General features: G+C 44.8%; 1 protein-coding gene across 1 annotated transcript in view; it reads right to left on the minus strand.

Annotated features, from left to right (window-relative positions):
* Positions 1-18,528, minus strand: part of COX4I2 (cytochrome c oxidase subunit 4I2) — a 195,916-nt gene extending 177,388 nt beyond the window's left edge. Inside the window, exon 1 of the mRNA XM_085619531.1 lies at positions 18,420-18,528. The gene's annotated coding sequence lies outside the window, so the exon portion shown is untranslated. The remainder of the gene's footprint in view (positions 1-18,419) is intronic.
* Positions 18,529-18,796: the final 268 nt, after the last annotated feature.

Below are 18,796 nucleotides of genomic sequence, written 5' to 3' on the forward strand. Positions count from 1 at the left end.
TGGCCGCCTCTTCTTCCATCTTGGGTATTCTGTAGCATTTGGTCGTGAAAGTCCAGTTTGCAGGTTGGGCGCACCTACCATGGCCCTCTCAGAATAACCAACTGCTGAGATCTGTCTATAATCACCTGGTAAAGACTGTTCATCTGATGTCAGACTAGCCTTGCTTGTGAGATGTAAAGCACCCACTGCCTGTGCCCAAGCCTACAGCAGCAAGAGCATTTGTTCACTTAATTCAGGTTAGCTAACCTCATGGGACTGTCCAGTTCCCCTCCATCTTCAGGGAGCTCAGATCATCCAACCCATGCAAATCTTGGATTCTGTGCAGGTGGGACAGTTTCTCATCTTGGCGTCAAAGTCTCAGCAGAAAGCACTGGCAAAGCCAATAGGTCTTGCTTTTGGGAACGATTGGCTTGAGCAAATGGTTTTCGGCCATGCTGTTCAGCATCCCGATGCCGTGCAGCATAAAGACAAACAAAACTGGGAAAAGACGCTATGATACAGCTATCGTGTCATTTTATTTTTACAGAGTTGGATTGGTAAATTAAAAAAAAAAAAAGTTAATAGTTCAAAAGTTCTGTTATTTTAACTGAAAGTGGGAGGAAGCAACCCCGAGGGCAGCGAGGAAAAGCAATGGGCAAGAGAGGGTGTGGGTCCAGGGAAGCAACATGGGAGGGCTGGGGTGCAAGTTGAAGCAAAGAGGGAGCGAGCAACATGGAGCAGCTGGGGAGAAGCATACAAGCGAGTACAGTATGGAGGGGGAGAAGCACACTGGTGAGAGCAACACAGTAGGCATGGGGAGAGAAGTACATGAGGGAGACAACTGGAAAACAAATGCACTCGGAACTAAACCCAAAAGAAAAAAAAAATATATATATATTCCTTCAAAAGCAGGCAGTGGAAACAAATACCAAGAATGAAAGCAATCCTTTAGTACCAAGAGTACAATATCTATAAGAAAAAAACACAACTGCAGCTTGCCAAGTTATTACGAAATCTGCATAGATCACTTCCTAAAAGTAGTGTGAAAACTGGAATAAAATATACAACATTTATTAAAGAAAATAGTGCAGTAAAAGGGCTGCATAATGTTACAGCCCACACAGGACTACCAACTCTGATCTGAAGAAGTTGTCAATTATTTTAATCCACCGAAACATGTTGAAAATCATTAGACTAATTTGTCTCCTGTTACACCAGCGTAGCTGCTGTTCAGGGTGGCTAAAATGGAATGTCGTTGACTAGAGTGAGACAGGGTGCAGAGGGGTGGAGTAGAATGGGTTATAGTGGAGTGTCGGAGCGTGTCATGGAATAGAGTTGGAGTATTCATGGTGTGGTAGTGCACTGCCATTCCAGACAATGCATTTTCAATTGAAATGACCATTACATTTTCACATTAGTTTTTTTAAAACTATACAGCGCACAAATGAGAGATGCGGAAATGGCCTCATCTAGAGTATTGATTGTATTAAAATATTTCTTTCCAGCACACTTCAAAATTGCAACAACAACAAAAATGTGCTTCACTTGGGCTTTCCTAATTCTGATATATTTTCACAGTTCATTTACAGACATTTAAATTTTATGTGCTAGAAAAAAAAATGACTTCACGTCTCAAGATTGTCGGATAAACCCTCTCACTTTGAAGTAAATTGAAAAAAAAAAGGAAACACCAAGCTCCCTCGGAAGACAGACCCTGCCATTTGACCTCAGTCTTTGAATCAAGGCAAATGTGACAAGATGAGTAAAAAATTCAATGGCACTTTACTTGGTGATGCACAAATGACAACTTCTGAGCCCCAATTTCACATTCTTTTGTGCTTCACAGTTTTATTAGTAACAGTGTGTAAATTTAGCAGTTGTTTAAATGAAAAATGTGCCAATGTGCTATCTGTAAAACAGTGTGCTACAGTGCTTAATTTGAGCCCGAGGTTTCCGGTGCTCAGCAACAGCACTTAATTGCCGAAGCTGGCACCAATTGCAAATGCCACTTGGTGGCGCCGTTTGTCTACTTTAAAGATTAGCAGAAAAAGAGTGGTTTGTTAATTCAATATACATTAAACAACTGATATCTGCCACCCAAGCCATTCTTAAGGTTTTGGGTGCCTCGAACATTCTGAATTGTCATGCTTGTAGCAGTGTGATGGTTAGTAGTTGTGCGAGTACAGTGGCGATGTGTTGGGCAAACTGTGGTGGCTTCCTGACGAGGGCCCTGGCATATATATATATTTTTTTAAACATTAAGCACTGGTGTGCTACCACACCATGCTTTGGTAATATATTGGAGACCGTGTGCTCCTATATGCAACACCAGCTACATATTACACCAATACATAACAAAATGCTTGCAATGACCTGCATCGTTTAGCTGTGTGCCGCCAAGGGTTTAGTACTGTTTCGCCCCAGCAGTGCTTGAAATTTAGAAATAAAATTGCAGGTACTTTGTACCAGAGTACCTGCTTGTTCTGAGACGTGCCGGTACTCTCCAATTAAAAGTATTACGTTTTTCTTGATAAGTGCAGGAACTCTCCCTCTGAAAATAAAAAAGTGCCAGTACTCCGTACCGGCCCATTTAAAACACTGCGCCCCAGACGTTTCCCCTGCAGACCTCTGCCTAGAGTAGACGGAGCTAAGCCTCACGTTTACCATTGTATCTGCAACATAATGGTATTAAAAAGTCTACCGTATTTCCCTCTCTGCGGGCACTTTATTTTTTTAAGAAATGCGCACAATTGTAAGGACACTTCTCTTACGTGAAATACAATAGGTATCTCGAGTAACTTATCAGCAAGGATATTCTTTGCACGAAAGTCATGCAAGATAAAAACAGCAAAAGAATAGGAGAAGAAAAGGTCACCGATCCCCTGTGGGCGGCAGCAACGGGCCAGACATTTCGCGTAACGACATTCAGAATGTACGCGAAAAGTCCGCACAAACCAATCTGAAGTGACAGATTTTATTGCTGTATTCACTGATTTATTAAGGAACGTGACTTGAGGTGCATGCCTCTCGCATCCGGTTCCTTCCTTGCACAACTGGCTCCGCCCACCGAGGCCACAAACCAGAGACAACGCTCCTGTTAAGCCTCCCCAAACATTGAAATGTGTGTAAATTCATTGTTGCGGATTAAAAGCTCGTGGTGCATTATAAACATCCAAAGCAGGCTATCCCCCACTGCCATTTCAGTTAGATTAATTGTTTGACGTCATTTGCTATACTCCCTAAAAACTACCCCCCTCCCACTTTCAGTGGCCTACAGTGTGCCCTTATGAATATCTCCGTCAGGAAAATTCAAGATTTTGCCCCTAGCCGCGCCGAACGTTACTTCACTGCCCATGGACCCCTCATTGGGTTGGCTTGACTCCCACCCCACTGCCGTTAGCCCTGTTACAGATAACTGCAGGGGGGGGGCTGGCCTCGCAGCCCCTCTGCAACGGCGCTGATAGAGAATACATCCTGGGCGAGCAGGGCCACGGGGCTGATAACTGTGCCCCGGCAGACACACCCTCTCCCTGGCCTGGAGCACTACAGTCAACAGCACGGTCCGTCCTGTCAACTAGGCCACGCCCACGCATTGCCTTACGCTGCACGCGCCAAAAACCCAGATCATGCGGGGCGTTAACTGGACTGAGCGGCCCCGCTCCCGAGGCCCATAGCTTGCCATCCGTCGTCCCGGAAAGGTTTCTAGGGCCGAAGTGACTAGCACGCATGCCAATCAGTGGTTGAAGTGCATTACAAAAAAAGTATAGAAACTGATGCTGTGAGCAAGGGGTCAGGGTGAGTGTGTGGGCGTGGCTAAAACAATATTCTGTAACTTGTTTCCATCTTTCACCTTAAAATAACCGCCCAACTTAAATGCAAATGAAATGCAGGTTATGGTAATCAGTGGGAAATGCACTATTGTACATTATGAAACCTGTTAGTTAATGCACTGCACCAGAGGGCCACAGAAATGAATCCTGGTTGGTGCCCTGGAGAATAGTGGCTTGTGTATGTTTAGTGTTACAAGGGCCCAGTTTGTGACAAGCAGCACTGAACATGCAAGTCATTATTTTAAACGTGCATTGCACATAGTATAAGGTAGGCTGCTACAGGATGCAGAACAAGGTATAAGAAAAAAGTTTTTCCACAATATAATTTTTTTTGCAGACTGTAGGTAGTACCATATGTATTTTTCAAAAAAAATGTAACCGTGTTTTAAAAGTACCCTTCACAGCCTAGCCGCTAGCTCCCTTACAATACCCCTCAAAAAGAAAGGTGTCAACAGGCAGCTTCAAGTGATTCCATCAATTAAGGCCAATACCAGCTTCAAGGCAGATTAACCAGTTGCCACATTTACATTTCTTTCAGGGAAGTAGGCACCCTGGCAAGAAGGCTTGTTTAGCTGTCTGCCGCTTCCTCTGTCTCACAGCATGGGAGACTCCATGCCTTACATTTCAGCTGAAGCATTTCAGCTGTCGGAATTAACCGTTCTGGGTCGGTTGTCTTGACAACAAGCATTTGCAATGCAATAGGTCTCGCAATTACAAGACTTTGATCTATTGGCATTGTAAATGACAATGCCTTTTATTTATGTGTTTTAGTAACAAATAAATAAAAGGCATTGTCATTTACAATGCCAATAGCTTACACTGTCGCAAATGTGAGACCTATTGCATTGAAAATGCTTATTGCTTGTATGCCTTCTTGCAATGGTTTCAGGCAATCAAAGAACAATCTGCTTAGCTTAAGATGCCTTAGAGGGCAGACAGTGAAGTCCCGTGGCTGTCAAAAACATGGCTCCGTCCTCCGCTACAGCATAGTCAAACTATAGCTAGGGTTTAGGGGGGAGGGGGGGGGGAGGGGGGACAATGGATCAGGTCATGAATGTGTTGAACAAAAGTACGAGTCCCGTGCAAGAGGGGCTTGGACAGGATCGATCCAGTCTAGCTACAGTAAAAACACTAGGGCTGCTATTAAATGATTCGTGAGTTGAAACAGGGGGTGCAGTGGCTATGCGACAGGCTGATGAGAAAGCTAAAAATGATTAATAATCGCGCCAGCCAAAGGTTAAATAAAAAGGTAGAGCACTAAAGGCTTATATATACAGGAACCACAGAAAGTGCAATCATGCAAGAGCAGAGTTAATTAAGACGAGTATATATGCCCATACAGCGTGCAAAATAAAGTGCAGAATGAGATTGCCAACATGGGTAGCTAAAGGCTAGTAGCCTCACAAGCTTGTGTGTGCAAGGACGGCAAAAGTACAACCGTGCCATAGCAGATTTAATTAGAAAAGATCTTATATGACCGTGCAACAGGCAAAATAAAGTGCATGTGCAGTTGCCAGCCAGGGCGGTTGGCGGCTTTATGCCAAGTGTAATGGTCATCCAAAATAACCAATTCCGAGCGGTAGAATAGGGCCAGTTGTACCAAAGTGCGAAGTCTGAAAAAGACACACGTCTAGCATGAGTAGGTGGACAGAATCACAATACTTGTAGCTGAAGTTTAATAATTGGTTTGGAAGCAGAACGGAACCAGAGAGACATCCATGCATGTGCTCAACAGTACAACGCTTCGATATCTCAGATGTATTAACCCGTTCCCTGCTCATGATGGAACCACTCCGTCATGAGCCACGGGCGCCGTGTGCTCATGACGGAGTGGTTCCGTCATGCTGCGGCCGTTGGCGGCCGCTCCGCCCACGCGGCACCGATTCCCCACCTGTGTGGGCGATCAATGCAAGTGGGCGGAGTTGTGACGGAACCACTCCGTCATGAGCACAGCGCGCCCGTGGCTCATGACGGAGTGGTTCTGTAACGAGCATGGCGGCGCCGCGCTGACCCCGAACCCCCCCAGCGCCGGGGCGGAATTCGTGCAGCGGCGAAGGGGTTAAACAGTTCAGAAATCACTTTCTTGAACAGTTCCATATTGCTCATCGCTCTTTCGGGAATTCCCATCAGATGCACATTGTCACATACAGAGTAACCCTCAAGATTTTCAGATTTGCCTTGAATTTGTTTCACTGTCAAAATAAGCTTTTCTACAGTGGATGGGGAGCCTGTGCATTGTTTTTTTGGTTTGGAAATCTGAGCTTTATAATTATTTCTGTCTGAATGTTTTCCCTGCCTCGATTGAACATTCACCTTGCGCAGGAGTCTTCTCCCCAGCTAGCCATTAAACTGCACTGTGCTACAGGCCTCCACCCGTGCCCATTATTCGTTATACACATAAAAGCCCTCAAGAACATCCGCCACGACCACCACATACACTTTGTCTCCCTAGCATAAATTGGGCCCTCACAATTCTAAAAATATTTACCTAATGTGCTTTAAACCAATGTAATAAAGGACTTTAGTGCACTGTAATTTACTTGATAGAAATGTATTTTTTAGGGTGACAGCCATTAATTATTTGCTGTTTTAGCCCTCGGGCCATACAAATAATCATGAACACCACTTTACAGCGATAGGCACATATATTATAAAAGCAATTTTAAAATACTGGCCATTGTGAGGCAATTCATCTGACAATTATGCAATTTTCAAGTATTTGCTTTATGATAAAAAAGGAAAATTGCGCCTGGACAATGCTCATGCCTGAAAGATGTAAAGGGGCATCTTTTAGTGATAACGGGGACAGTCTTCTAGTTTACGTAGGCAATTACTGTAAATGTTACTGTTGTTGACTCTTTGTATCTATATACATACAACTTCTGTGTTGAATGATGTACACACCAATTCTCCCTTTTGTATTGGACAGTACTGCTTCTATAGGTTTTCCCACCCCTGAACTGGCTGGGCATTGGTAATAACATGTATTGCCCTAGAATGCGTCCCTCTCAAGCACCTAGAAAACAATTGAGCTGTGCAGTGTGCTGTTAAGTAAACATGAACACTGACGCGTTGATCAGAGCCAGAGGCGCAACTAGAGCCAAATTTCGGAGCGGGTCGGGGGGGACCAAGAATTTTTTTCGGGGGGTAATTCTTCAAGCAATTGGCAGAGTGGAGCTGCAGGGTCTCTAAGAAGGCGTGAAAACACAACAAAGCCTCCTTAAGAAGTAGGTGGTCTTAAAGACCTGTGAAGTACTCGGGTGCGGCTGTGTGTGCCCGGGAAGCTGTCTCACTACAGGCTGACACACAATAGGGGGGGTTGGGGGGGATGGGGGGGCTTCACCCTTCAGCCCAATGGGCATTGCACGCCTGATCAGAGCCACTCATGAAGGCTGATTAACATTCACTTGCTGGGCACAGCAGAAGTAAGCTTGTAAGCTTTCCAGAAGCCTCCGTCAACAACAGGTTTTCTTGGAGTTATACTGCATTGAAGCGATAATGACAAACCTCAAATGTATAAAATTCGCGCAATTCTTATTTTGAGCTACAGAATAAACAGCCGCCTTAGCACAGGACATATAGCCGGTGGGGCCTGCATGACTTCAGGGCCCAGCGTTACTTGCGGCAGAGGTCGCCCATGTAGTGCTTCACGCCAGGAAGGTACTTAAAATCCGGGCTGGACTCTAGCAGCGCGGGACGCATATAGGAGCTTGTGGGGGCCGTAGGACTTCAGTACCCAGCGTTACTCTCAGCTGTCACTCAGTTCAGAGTCAGTATCTGTGTACTCCGGGGGAGGCGGGGCATGCAGCAGCTAAGCGCAAGGCTTAAAGTAATAAACAGAGCGTGGTGTCCCTGAAGCGGGCACCACGCTTTGAATTAAAGTTCTAAAAATCACCCAGCGTTACCTCGCTACTGGCAGCCACTATTAAAGTGAAAGTGTGCATTGCGCGCTCTGTATACAAATAACGCCCGCCATTGTCCCGCGACTGCTTGGGAGGGGCATTGTAAGTAAATTAAATAGAGCTCACCCCGTGTAACAAGCGAAGTAAAAGATCCAGTCCTGATGGGTGGTCTCAAAAAGAGACAGGGCGGTAACAAGGCGGGACCAAGAAACCTCATATTGAATCGGAAGCCAGTATTTACCATGGACGATGGTGCCAGCCAATGAAAAATATGGGTGGGGCTTCCATGGCACATCTACATCTGTCTCTTCTACAATAGGCCTCGCAAAGCGAGCAGTGCATGCGTTGCAACGCTAGGTGAGACCTAAAACGTAGGGGGGGGGGGGGGAACGGTTTTCCTCAAATTAAAAAGTATGGGCATGTCGTGCCCCTCCGATCCCCCACTTCGACCACTGATGCCAACAGACCCAGGTCAGGCAGGCGACTTGATTTTTAAGCTCAAAACAGTTAAGTAGGATGAAAAAACTGGGGGTGGTATTTCAAAGGGGCGTGGCCGATGCAATTAAGAGAAGCTTAAAATCCGTGCTTAGCAAAGTGTGCAGCGCAACTGGTATTTTGCGGATTTGGTCACTGCATCCAGATACATAATACAATAAGTAACATAACACCTACAGGCCAGGACTATTAACTTTGTGAATGGTTGTTAGTTGCATAAGATAAATAATCAATAACTACAGCTTTGTTGTATATAATATTGAAAATGCCTCTATTCTGAAATGATTAAAAGAATACCAAGGCTCTTGAAGTTACAGCAAAGGCTGTGAAGGGTGGTACTGCTGCAGAGTTAGGATTTTTTTTTCCCACCCTAAAGGTGAGGGCAAAAATGGAGAGCCCGACAGGGACTCGTCTCGGCACCGGCTTTTAAGAACTGCCCATGCTAAGCACCGTCAGGACCCGGCCCACTTAAAGCCCTAGATCGAAATAAATTTACTTCAGCAGTCTCCCGCCTAAAATCTCCTCTGGATATTAAGATAATATGGAATATAAAGTGTGGTTTTTTTTCTCCAAAAACGCGGCCTGTCCAGGTTCATAATGTTGGCATGGATGGGCCAGGGGCTGAGAACTGTGCATTGTCCTCAAGGGTCCTCTCTAAAGCTGCTTCACCCCTGCGAGACAATGGTTTCTACCGAGTAAGGTAGGAGGGACGGCAGAAACCATGGCACATTTAGAGCCAGCATAGTTTTTTCATTAAAAACAATACCTCGGGACCAGGGTAGGGAGTGGGTGATCAGTGTATTAAACTACATTGTGGTAAGCAAAACAAATGTACAGAAAATGGAGACCACAAAGAAAATCAAGCATTAAAAATGTATCTATTTAACGTGGGAATATCCAGTCGTTTCGTGACAGGACACTACGAGTTTCGCTCTCAATGTACAGCCAGGGTTTCATTTTCGTGGATTAAATGACACTATGGGAAAAAGTTCTCCCACCCCCTTCACTGCCTTGTTTTGAAAAGAAATTAAGCTACAGGAGGGAACAGAGAGGGTAACCACAAAACGACAAGCAAAGCATCAATGTTTATGAAGGAAAATTGTGTAACAACCGGAAGCGTTAAGCAGGTCTTTAGGGGCTCTTTGGAGTAGATGATTTAGTACAGGGGTCTCTAACCTTTTCTGGAGTGAGAGCTACATGACCAGTGAAAATCATTGTGAGCTGCCAAAGACTAGACAACTAATGCATTGTTAACAGACACCCCACACCCAGCTTTATTGACTTTAAGGCTAATGTCCATACAGCCAGATACAATGGCTTGAAAAAGTTCTTTGACAGTGGGCACTAGGACAGGGCTGCCATGTGTCAGCGAGAGGGTGGTCTTTGGGGATATCTGAACATGTGTACATATGAATGGGATGTATGGGTGACAGCCTGTACTTATGGCACAGAACATACTGTTTGCCATATGTGGCACTGTTACAAGTATAAAAAACATTTTTTTTTATTTAACTGGGAGAAAATTAAGGTGCAGAAAAATGCTCTAAAAAAAATGTAAAGTTTAGAACACTTTTCTGCACTTTGAATTTCTCCCACTTAAGAAAAAAAAAATTACTGCCTTTCAGTTATACATATGGCACAGTGGCCAATGGGAGCAGGAGGGCTGCTGTTTGTAAAATACAACCCTTCGAAATGGGAGAAAAATAAAATGAAGTGTTAACTTAATCATTAAGGTAACTTTTCATGTCAATTTTCTCCCATTTAAAAGCATTGAGAAACATCATTTTGTTCTCACTCCAATATTGAGTTGACAAAGATTTTTATTTTTTTATAAAGAGTTAAATACTTCAGTGCGTTAGTTCTCCATCTGTGACTCAGCCTAGCCCACAAATCTGACTGAGCCCTACTATCTGCAGCCTGATAATGTAAAATAAACACAGCCTTCCCTTAACTTTAAAAGGAAAATGTGACCCTGTGCTTATTTAAAAAAAAGAACTCAACGCTGTGAGCGACTCGGAAAGGTGTCTGGGAGCTACTGGTAGCTCTCAACTGGTTGGAGACACACGACTTGGTTTCTCAGTGCTAAAGCACAAACTAGAGTTTTTGGAAAGTTTTAGACTTATTTATGGGTGTGCCTCAAACTTTTTAGTAGACATTTTAACAGAGATGCACTGGAGTGGGAGGAGCCTCAGATACATGGAGTGGGAGGAGCCAGATGGACATTGACGGTGTCAGGCGCCCGAGGTGCATGTACATACATACGTAGTGGGAGGATCTTGCACTGCTACAGAAGACTTTAGCTTCTAGCACCCCAAAAAACAGTACTTTTGTATCTGCTATATTCTATTTTATATGGACAATGATGAGAAGTTTAGGAAATATGCCTTTTTTGTTTGGTCAGCCCAGATTTTACTGTCTTTTGTTGAACCCTATAGTTTTGCTGGCTGAGAACTTTGTACACTTTACCCCTACTAACCAGTAGTAAAGTTCCTGTGCTTCCCTTTAAACAGGAGTTGGCCTACTTCTCATTTTTATATTTAACGTACCTATAAGTCCCTAGTATATGGAACAAAGTGGACCTATGGTCTGCAAGTTAAATGTCACTAGTGGACTGCAGCACCTATTGTGCCATTTACTATAGTGACAATGTAAAATATGGCTCCAGGCCTACCATTCAGGGTCAGACTGAGGCAGAACATTGGTCAGAGAACCAATACAAAAGTGGCTCCATTACTTAATTCGAAAGCTGATAAAGTGGCCCATGTTTGCAAATTAGGTCATTTTTAAACTTGTAAAGATATGCTGCACGAGTGATTTGCAAGGTATAGAAAACTGGATGGATTTGAAATTGCTGCAAATAATGTTCATTTTAATATGAAGGAAATCAGTAAAAACTGGCACAAAAATATACCTACAAATTGCCGGAAAACATGGCCCACACACAGATTTGTCAGACCAGCTCATCAAGCACTGCCAGATAGCCCTATAGGCCAGTCTGACTCCCTTTTTAACCTGACTAGCAGTGTAAAAACTGCAAATGAACCAGTCAAAATAAACCCTTGACTGGTCAAATCCTCCCTTTTGAACATGGTTAAGTTACCCCCATGTAAGCCTTGGAACCCACAATGCAGAATTCATGATATTTAAAAGCAGGACAGCTGTAAATTTAAAGTTATCATGTCCTTACAGTGACTCGCATCCAAAATCTATTTTTTTTTGTTTTTACTGTGGCAGGCCTAGCTATCTTGTATAGAAAAACCAGAGTACAGATTAAAATCCTAATTCTGCATCTCAGGAATGGACTAGCCAGAAAAAAACAAAAAAACAGTTTTAATAGTTATTACAAATTCAATTGTGAAGTTGGATTTTTAATAAATATTAAGGAAAGGTAACTAAGACAGCTACCTTTCCCCTACCCAAAACTCATGAAGGCAAATTTACATTTGTTCTCCAACATCTCCCAGACAGTAATTCGTATTTGAAAAGGATTGAAATTCCTACCAAGATCTACACAATTGGTCAGAGGGGTTGTCAGGCTGAGCTAAATAGGCAGAGGGGACTCCTTTGAGCTTAGCTGAAAGGTGGGTGCTATGGACATCCCTTTTTACATTAGTATCAAGTCCTGTTTGACAGGTCTGTTGGGTTTACATAACACTTGGGGTCCGCTTGAAAGGAAGGAAACAGGATCTCAAGACAATTCTGGATACTGTAAACCCCTATTTTTGTCCTACCAGACGTCTGTCTCTGGGTTTATAGGAGGTACAGTGGCTGCTTAAAACTGGATTTTGGCGTTCGATGTAGGAGCACACTAGGATTACCATAGAACAATACTGGCAAACACCCCTAACCCACAGAGCCCAAGTTTAATCTGGTTGAAGACTTCCTCCATCTTTAAAATGCCAATGGGGCGAGGGGGATTGACTTGGGAACGTTTACCCCATTGGGTAGGACATGCCTAGAAGTCATTCTCACCCACTAGCTCATGCCAGGCAAATGTGGTATCTCCAGGCACCCACTTCAGAACACTACTGAACTCCAGGAAGAACAGAAGTGGACTGAAGCTGCTTGCTGACAGACCTAAGAGCCTAGAAGGACTGGACCTGCTCCCTCGGGTATCTAGGGCAAAGGAGTGGACTCAAGGGTCAGTTGGTTAACCTACTGTGTGGGCCAGGGAGACAAGCTACAAGATGCCTTTCCTGCAGCTGCACAGTGGTAACTGGACTTAGTCTTGGCCCAGCTGTTGGCTTCTGCCTAACAGCCTGCGAGCCTCTAAATACCTGCACTGGATTTCTGGAGGGGATTTAGAAGCATACTCCTGGGGTGATTGGGACTTAAAGGACTAAGGGCCATATGTATCAAGCTAAACTGCGATCGCAAACGCTGAAATTCTGCGAATTTCAGAGTTTGCGATCGCAATTTAACAGTGTGCAATGTATCACACAGAAACCCACTTTCAAAATAAGGAATAGCAAAATTTGCAATTCCCTATTTTGCAAATGCATTTAAGGAATCGCAGCTTGCGATTTCTTAAATGCAATGTAAGAAGCACAAAGAAAGTGCGATTTGGCCTTAAGGAATCGAATAATACCACCAACTTCAAGTTGGTGGTAATTTGCAATTCTCTTTAAAAAAGGACTTTGATTTTTTTTAAGTGCCATATGTCGCACATACATGCCCTTAGGGCATGTATTTGCGCAAAATGTGCACATATGCATATTTCAGGGGTGCAACAGGGTGTCCTTTTGGCACCCTTGCAACCTTGAAATTGCATTCTCAATTTGCGATTCTCTAATTGGTAATCGCAAATTGAGAACGTCTTCCCATTCATTCCAATGGGCCTCCTAGCCCATAGGAATGAATGGGAAGGTATTCCTTATTTGGGAATCTCAATTTGCGATTTGCAAATAAGGAATACGTAGGATTCACAAAATTTTTTAGCAAATCCTACATACATTGCATTTTGCAATTCTCTAATTGCAATTCGCAAAAAAATGCAATTCGAGAATTGCAAAAACCATTTTTGCTACATATGGCCTTAAGTCAGAAGGTAAAATCATTTACCAGGACAAAGTTGGTTGTGTATCGGACCTGAGCTTCATCGCGTTCAGCCTCGAATTGCAACCAAGTCCCACTCTACCGCGACAATCGACTATCATTGGCATTTTGCGCTTCTTGGCGCCATGCCTACTTAAAGGTTTATAAATTAATATCCCCAGTTCCCCTTATTGGATTCTTGTCATTTTGTTTATTAGATTGGACTATATTTTTCTAATTCAGTTTGGGATTTTTTTTTTTAAGTCGAGCCTAGCGCAGCGCGCATGCGCTGCACTAGTAAAACGACCTCTTGGAATCACTCTAGACTTCTCATTCGCTTGTGCGCGTGTTTTTTTTTTTTTAAAGCTTTTTTCCTATTGGGCTTTGCACGCGAAGACAGCACGCAATTGGGCAAAGGCGGGTGCATGTCCTACCTTTCCCAAGAAATGTATCCGCCCACAGCCCTTGGTTACGAGCAGCGGCGCGCAGTGTGCCATCTGTTTCAGGTCAGATTTCAAAGGTTGTTTTTAGTTTAACTTTTGCGCAGCCGTTCTTGAGCTGCTGTGTCTGGAAGTTGTAACGGGTTGTGCTCCGCCACCTTCAAAGGAATGTGTGCGCTCTGCCCCCTCCCTCCAGAGCCAGGACTTTTGCGACGCTCCTGAAAGTGAAAAACACAGGCCACATGTGTGTCACACATGGAGAGTTACAGCGCCGGCTCCCTCCGGAGCCAGGACTTTTGCGACGCTCCTGAAAGTGAAAAACACAGGCCACATGTGTGTCACACATGCAGAGAGTTACAGCGCCGGCTCATTCTAGCCCATCCATAATGATAAACACCCTTCTCAGGCGGAAGTCCTATATTATTGCGTACGGCTTGTCCATACATTAGCAGGTATTGCCAGCACCGCCTAAAAAGTAATGCAGGCTGTGCACGCAGGTCACCAGTCACACCTTAACTCAACTCACTCCTACCGAATGCTTTGTAAATAGCTGAAAGTGCAGCACTTTAATTCATACTGCAGTCATTGCTAGGCGCCTCGTACATAAGCCACAAGCCCCGGGGCACACAGGAGTCATTGGGCGCGCCGGGATTTGCCAGTGAAAGGTGCAGTGTTTGAATGGGCTTGCAAGTCGGGTCGCTGAAACAGAGCTCTGGTGACACCCGAGACAGCAGGCACATTTTTGAATGAAAGACAACAGAAAGAATCCAGGGCACAGGGCCAGGAAGGGCCTGGGCCTTGTGAAAGCACTAGCCTCAGATTTGTGGACCGCTTTCCCGACCTCTGCTTCATATAAATGAAGTGAGTGGACTTTTAAAGGCAGCGCTTCCTTAATCTCTGAGTAAGCACTGCATGTTAAAGACACGTCTGACTTAATGGGGGTGCAGCCGAATTAAATATTAAAAGGGGAGGGAGGAAGGCGCTTGAATAATTAATCTTAATACGAATAGACATTATGAAGGGGCTTTGCCTTTCATAGAACAGATCTGTGTGTTGATAACGCACAGTCGCCCATAAATGTCTTCCCAGCTAGCCTTTTTATGGTGTGCATTGTCTGGAGACCTTGAATTTTTATTGATCAACTTGTGCGTCCACTTTCCTAGTCTGTATACTCTGTAGGAGCATGTCAAAAAACTGACACACACACACACTCCAAAGAAAACACTACGAAGGTAAATACAAGACTAGAAAGCACAACATTTGGTAGGCGGCCTGGACGGGTCTTATCAGTGTATAGCCAGCATTAACTTTTAATACCACGTGCAGCTCGCCACCCAGCGCCCAACCACTTTCTAAGAGCTAAAGCGGAGACATTGTTTGCACAGGGGTCAGTTTCACCACATCCTCCGCTTGTGGGGCAGTCCTGCCCTGGGAAGAGAGCTGATTCTATCTTTACAGCTAGATGTCTGTGTAAGCGTGTGTTTGTGCCTCTTCATGATGTGTGTGTGTGTGTGTGTGTGTGTGTGTGTGTGTGTGTGTGTGTGTTGTGTGCCTATTCACTCGCCTGTACGTGTTTGTGTGCCTTTTTATTTGTGTGTGTTTGCCTGAGTGTGCATTGTGTTTGTGTGTGGGCACTAATCTTTACATATTAGTGTGTTTGTACAGATGTGTGTGTGTGTGTGTTCGTGCCTATTCTTGTCTGTGTTGATGTGTGCCTATTTACTCGCGTATCCGTGTTTGTGTGTGCCTCTTCATTCATGTGTGCCTCTTCATTTGTGTGTGTTTGCATTATGTCTATGTGAGCACTCATCTATACAGATTAGTGTGTTTGTACGGATGTGTGTGTATGTGTTCATGCATAGTCATGTCTGTGCATGTGTGCCTATTCACTCGCGGGTGAATGTTTGTGTGTGCCTCTTCTTTCGTATGAGTTTCCCGAGTGTGGGCATTGTGTTTGTATGAATATTAGTGTGTTCGTAAGGATGTGTGTATATGCGTGCGTGTTGTATGTGCCTATTCACACACGGGTGTGCATGTCTGGTGTGTGCCTATTCATTTGTGTGTGTTTGCCCGAGTGAATGTGTTGTGTTTATTTCTATGTGCGCCGCAATCCTCAATGCATATTAGTGTGTTTGAAAGGATGTGTGTGTGTTTATTTTCTATATGTGTGTAGTTACCTGTATGCATGCCTGCGTTTGCACAGCAAAAATGCTTTGGTTTGTGTCTGCGCTCGTCTTTATATACAAGTGTGTTTTTAAGGCATCGCGTGAATAAATGTGTCTTTTCAGCGCCTGTGTGTATATGTGTAAGATGGTGTATTTTTTACGGCTACACTGAAATAAACATGTATGGAACTTGGCGACAATGAAAAATACGACACTTGTTCCAGGTCCTCCCCAAGCCTCGTTTACGCGTAATGTTCCGTTCAACAGTGTCATTTCGTGCCTACAGATACCCACTTCGACGTGCTCCTGCCACGCATGCCATTCAGACTTTGTATGTGTAGTAAGCATGTTCGTATGTAGCCCTCCCCTGCTGCACGTCAGCGTAGAGTGAAACTTCCCCGCGGCCACAGATCACCTTTTTGGCCCCCTGACAGCCACTGCGAGAAACTCGTTGCTTTCAGACTCAACTCTGGCTCTTAATTGTTGCTGTTCTAAACACCTGGAGGCGACTTATTTCAAAGCATGCACTATACAAGAGTAAAAAGCTGAACACAAAATAAAAACACTCAAAACCGAACATCCTGGGAAAACTTAACACTGAGTGCAAGATTCAGTAAAACGTGAAACATAAACCGGAAATCCCTAACCTGGATTACCTGAACATAGCTCGAGCAAATCACTTAACAGATCCCAAAGGCGAGACCCACTGGCTATGCCAGTGCTTGTTTTTTTATTGTTGTGCATTTGGACTTTTACTGGTTTGGTACTGCATGGACACTTTCCAAATTGCTCCAAGTGGTCTGTCTGCTCTGCGCAGAAGCGGGGGGGGGGGGGAGGGGGGAGCTCAGGTTAATTGTGACTTTGAGGGTTGGCTGACCCATTGTTCCTTGAGGTGGGTAGTGCCCATCCCAATTATTAATTCAATGTTTTACCAAGCAGAATAGGTTAGTGATGTCGATACCAAATTTGTCTTAACACCCTTCCCCTCCCACAATGATAATAAACATACTCTCCGCAGATCTGCAGGTTGTTTTCAGGAGGAAACTTGTTTTAATAAGTAGAAGTTATAAACAAAGGTACAGAACCAGGAAACGAGTTAAATCCATGCAGTGAGAAAAAACAAACAAAAAAAAAAAAACACACTGAACAGGCCTGTGAACATGATCCCAATTTCTGTATAAAATTAACGCAACATGCAGTAAGCCGGTTTACTTCCATACCTTAGACTATATTATGGCAATAATACGAAATATGTCCTTTGCACTACAGTACTAAATGGGTAGAACAACGTGTATTCATATTTTGGTTCCTAATAACTTGTGTTATGTGCTACATGGGGTTTCCCAGCATCCTATGAACACCCACCAGAACCTACAGGAACACTGGTTGCAAGTTCTATACAGCAACACCGGCCGGGGAGACCCCATGGCCCCTCTGCTGTGCTCCTCGCTGTGACAGATGCATTACCCCTCACTGCCGCACTTGCCTTTTTGCAGACTTCAGTCGGGGCTGGCAGACTATCGCGACTTATTGTGAGAGGTGGTCCCACTCATAACCCTGCAGCTGCGTTTTAAGGCGCTTTTAATGAAGCTGGAACACAAAAGTGTGATTTATGCATCAGTGGCAAGTAACCCTTCGTGCTTTTAAAGGCCATATGTATATCGAACCCCTCTCCCCCCACCACCCGACAATGATTGGTATAGTCCACTTGCCATTCTGCCCTGGATGGGTACGGTTTTGGTGTTGGTTTTAAAAAGGTCTGCTTTGCTGTGGTTGCTGGAAGATGCAAACCAACGCTCTTTGTTGACAAACAAACAAACGCATATTGTTTGGATGCACTCTCTCCGCTACACAAGCAGCAATTATTCTGTGCCAATGGGGCGCGCGGACATGGCGAGGGGCACTGCCACGACGATCAGATCACGTGCCTACCAACAGTGAAAAGCGCTCACATTTGGCGACGTGGCAACAAACAAACATTCCTGTATATACACACCCCTGCAAGTCCCTGGGGGCCAGAATGTATTTCACGCATAAGTGGAAAATCTGGCATCGTACTAAGAAGCTGGAAGACTCCGCACAAGGAGGCACGTCTGCACTACCAGGAGAGGAAAAGTACGTACAAGCTGCGTGATTCCAGAGGAGCAGTGCCCTGGTACCGTGCCCGTTGCCGTCGCCAATATTCGTATGACAGACATCTAGACGGACTTTTATCAGCAAACTCACTTCGCTGTGAGTGACGCAGTCGCCGATAAACAGGTACATGGAGTTTGGAATAAAGCTCCGGGTACCATCGGCGACAGACAGGACGACGCCAGGCACGGGTCCTGCCCTAAGCACTGCTCGGAGCCCCCGGTACTCACCGTCCGACGGTGCAGGGAAGCCGCAAATCGAGGGGTGAAGCTAGCGCTGGAAGGCAGCCAGGGGCGCGGAGAGGGGAACTCTTATTATATAAAAAGATTAGCGCAGGGGCATGATGGGAGAGGCAGCAGCAACACAATCCGAGCCTTCAGCCCCAGACTGCCCTGCCCCCCCCTTCCCACAGCAACAGGATAATCCGGGAACTTCACTTACTTCGAGAGGAGGCAGGGTGTACTGGGAGGGACTGTCCGCGGTGCGTCTGAAGAGAACTGAATGCTGGAAGGGACAGTCCCTGCACAGGGGCGTAGCTTGGCCAGAAAGATGGGGGGGGGTGGGGATGAGCTTCAGTTTTTTTTAACAATTATGCTGGCATATGATGTTAAAATACACCAAACGACAAGCAGGGTGTATGAGAGGGGCCAAAGAGGCCGTGGAAAGGGAGGCACATGAGGATTTGTAGGGGTACTAAATGAGAAAATATTTTGCAAAATAACCCCAAAAAAATGAAGACTTTCAAAACGGAGGGAGTGTGTGTGTGCTTTCCTGTGTGTATGTAACAATTCCTTGCGAAATATTAGACACCTCACTAT

This window comes from Triturus cristatus, chromosome 7 (assembly GCF_964204655.1).
Source record: "Triturus cristatus chromosome 7, aTriCri1.1, whole genome shotgun sequence".
NCBI lineage: Eukaryota > Metazoa > Chordata > Amphibia > Caudata > Salamandridae > Triturus > Triturus cristatus.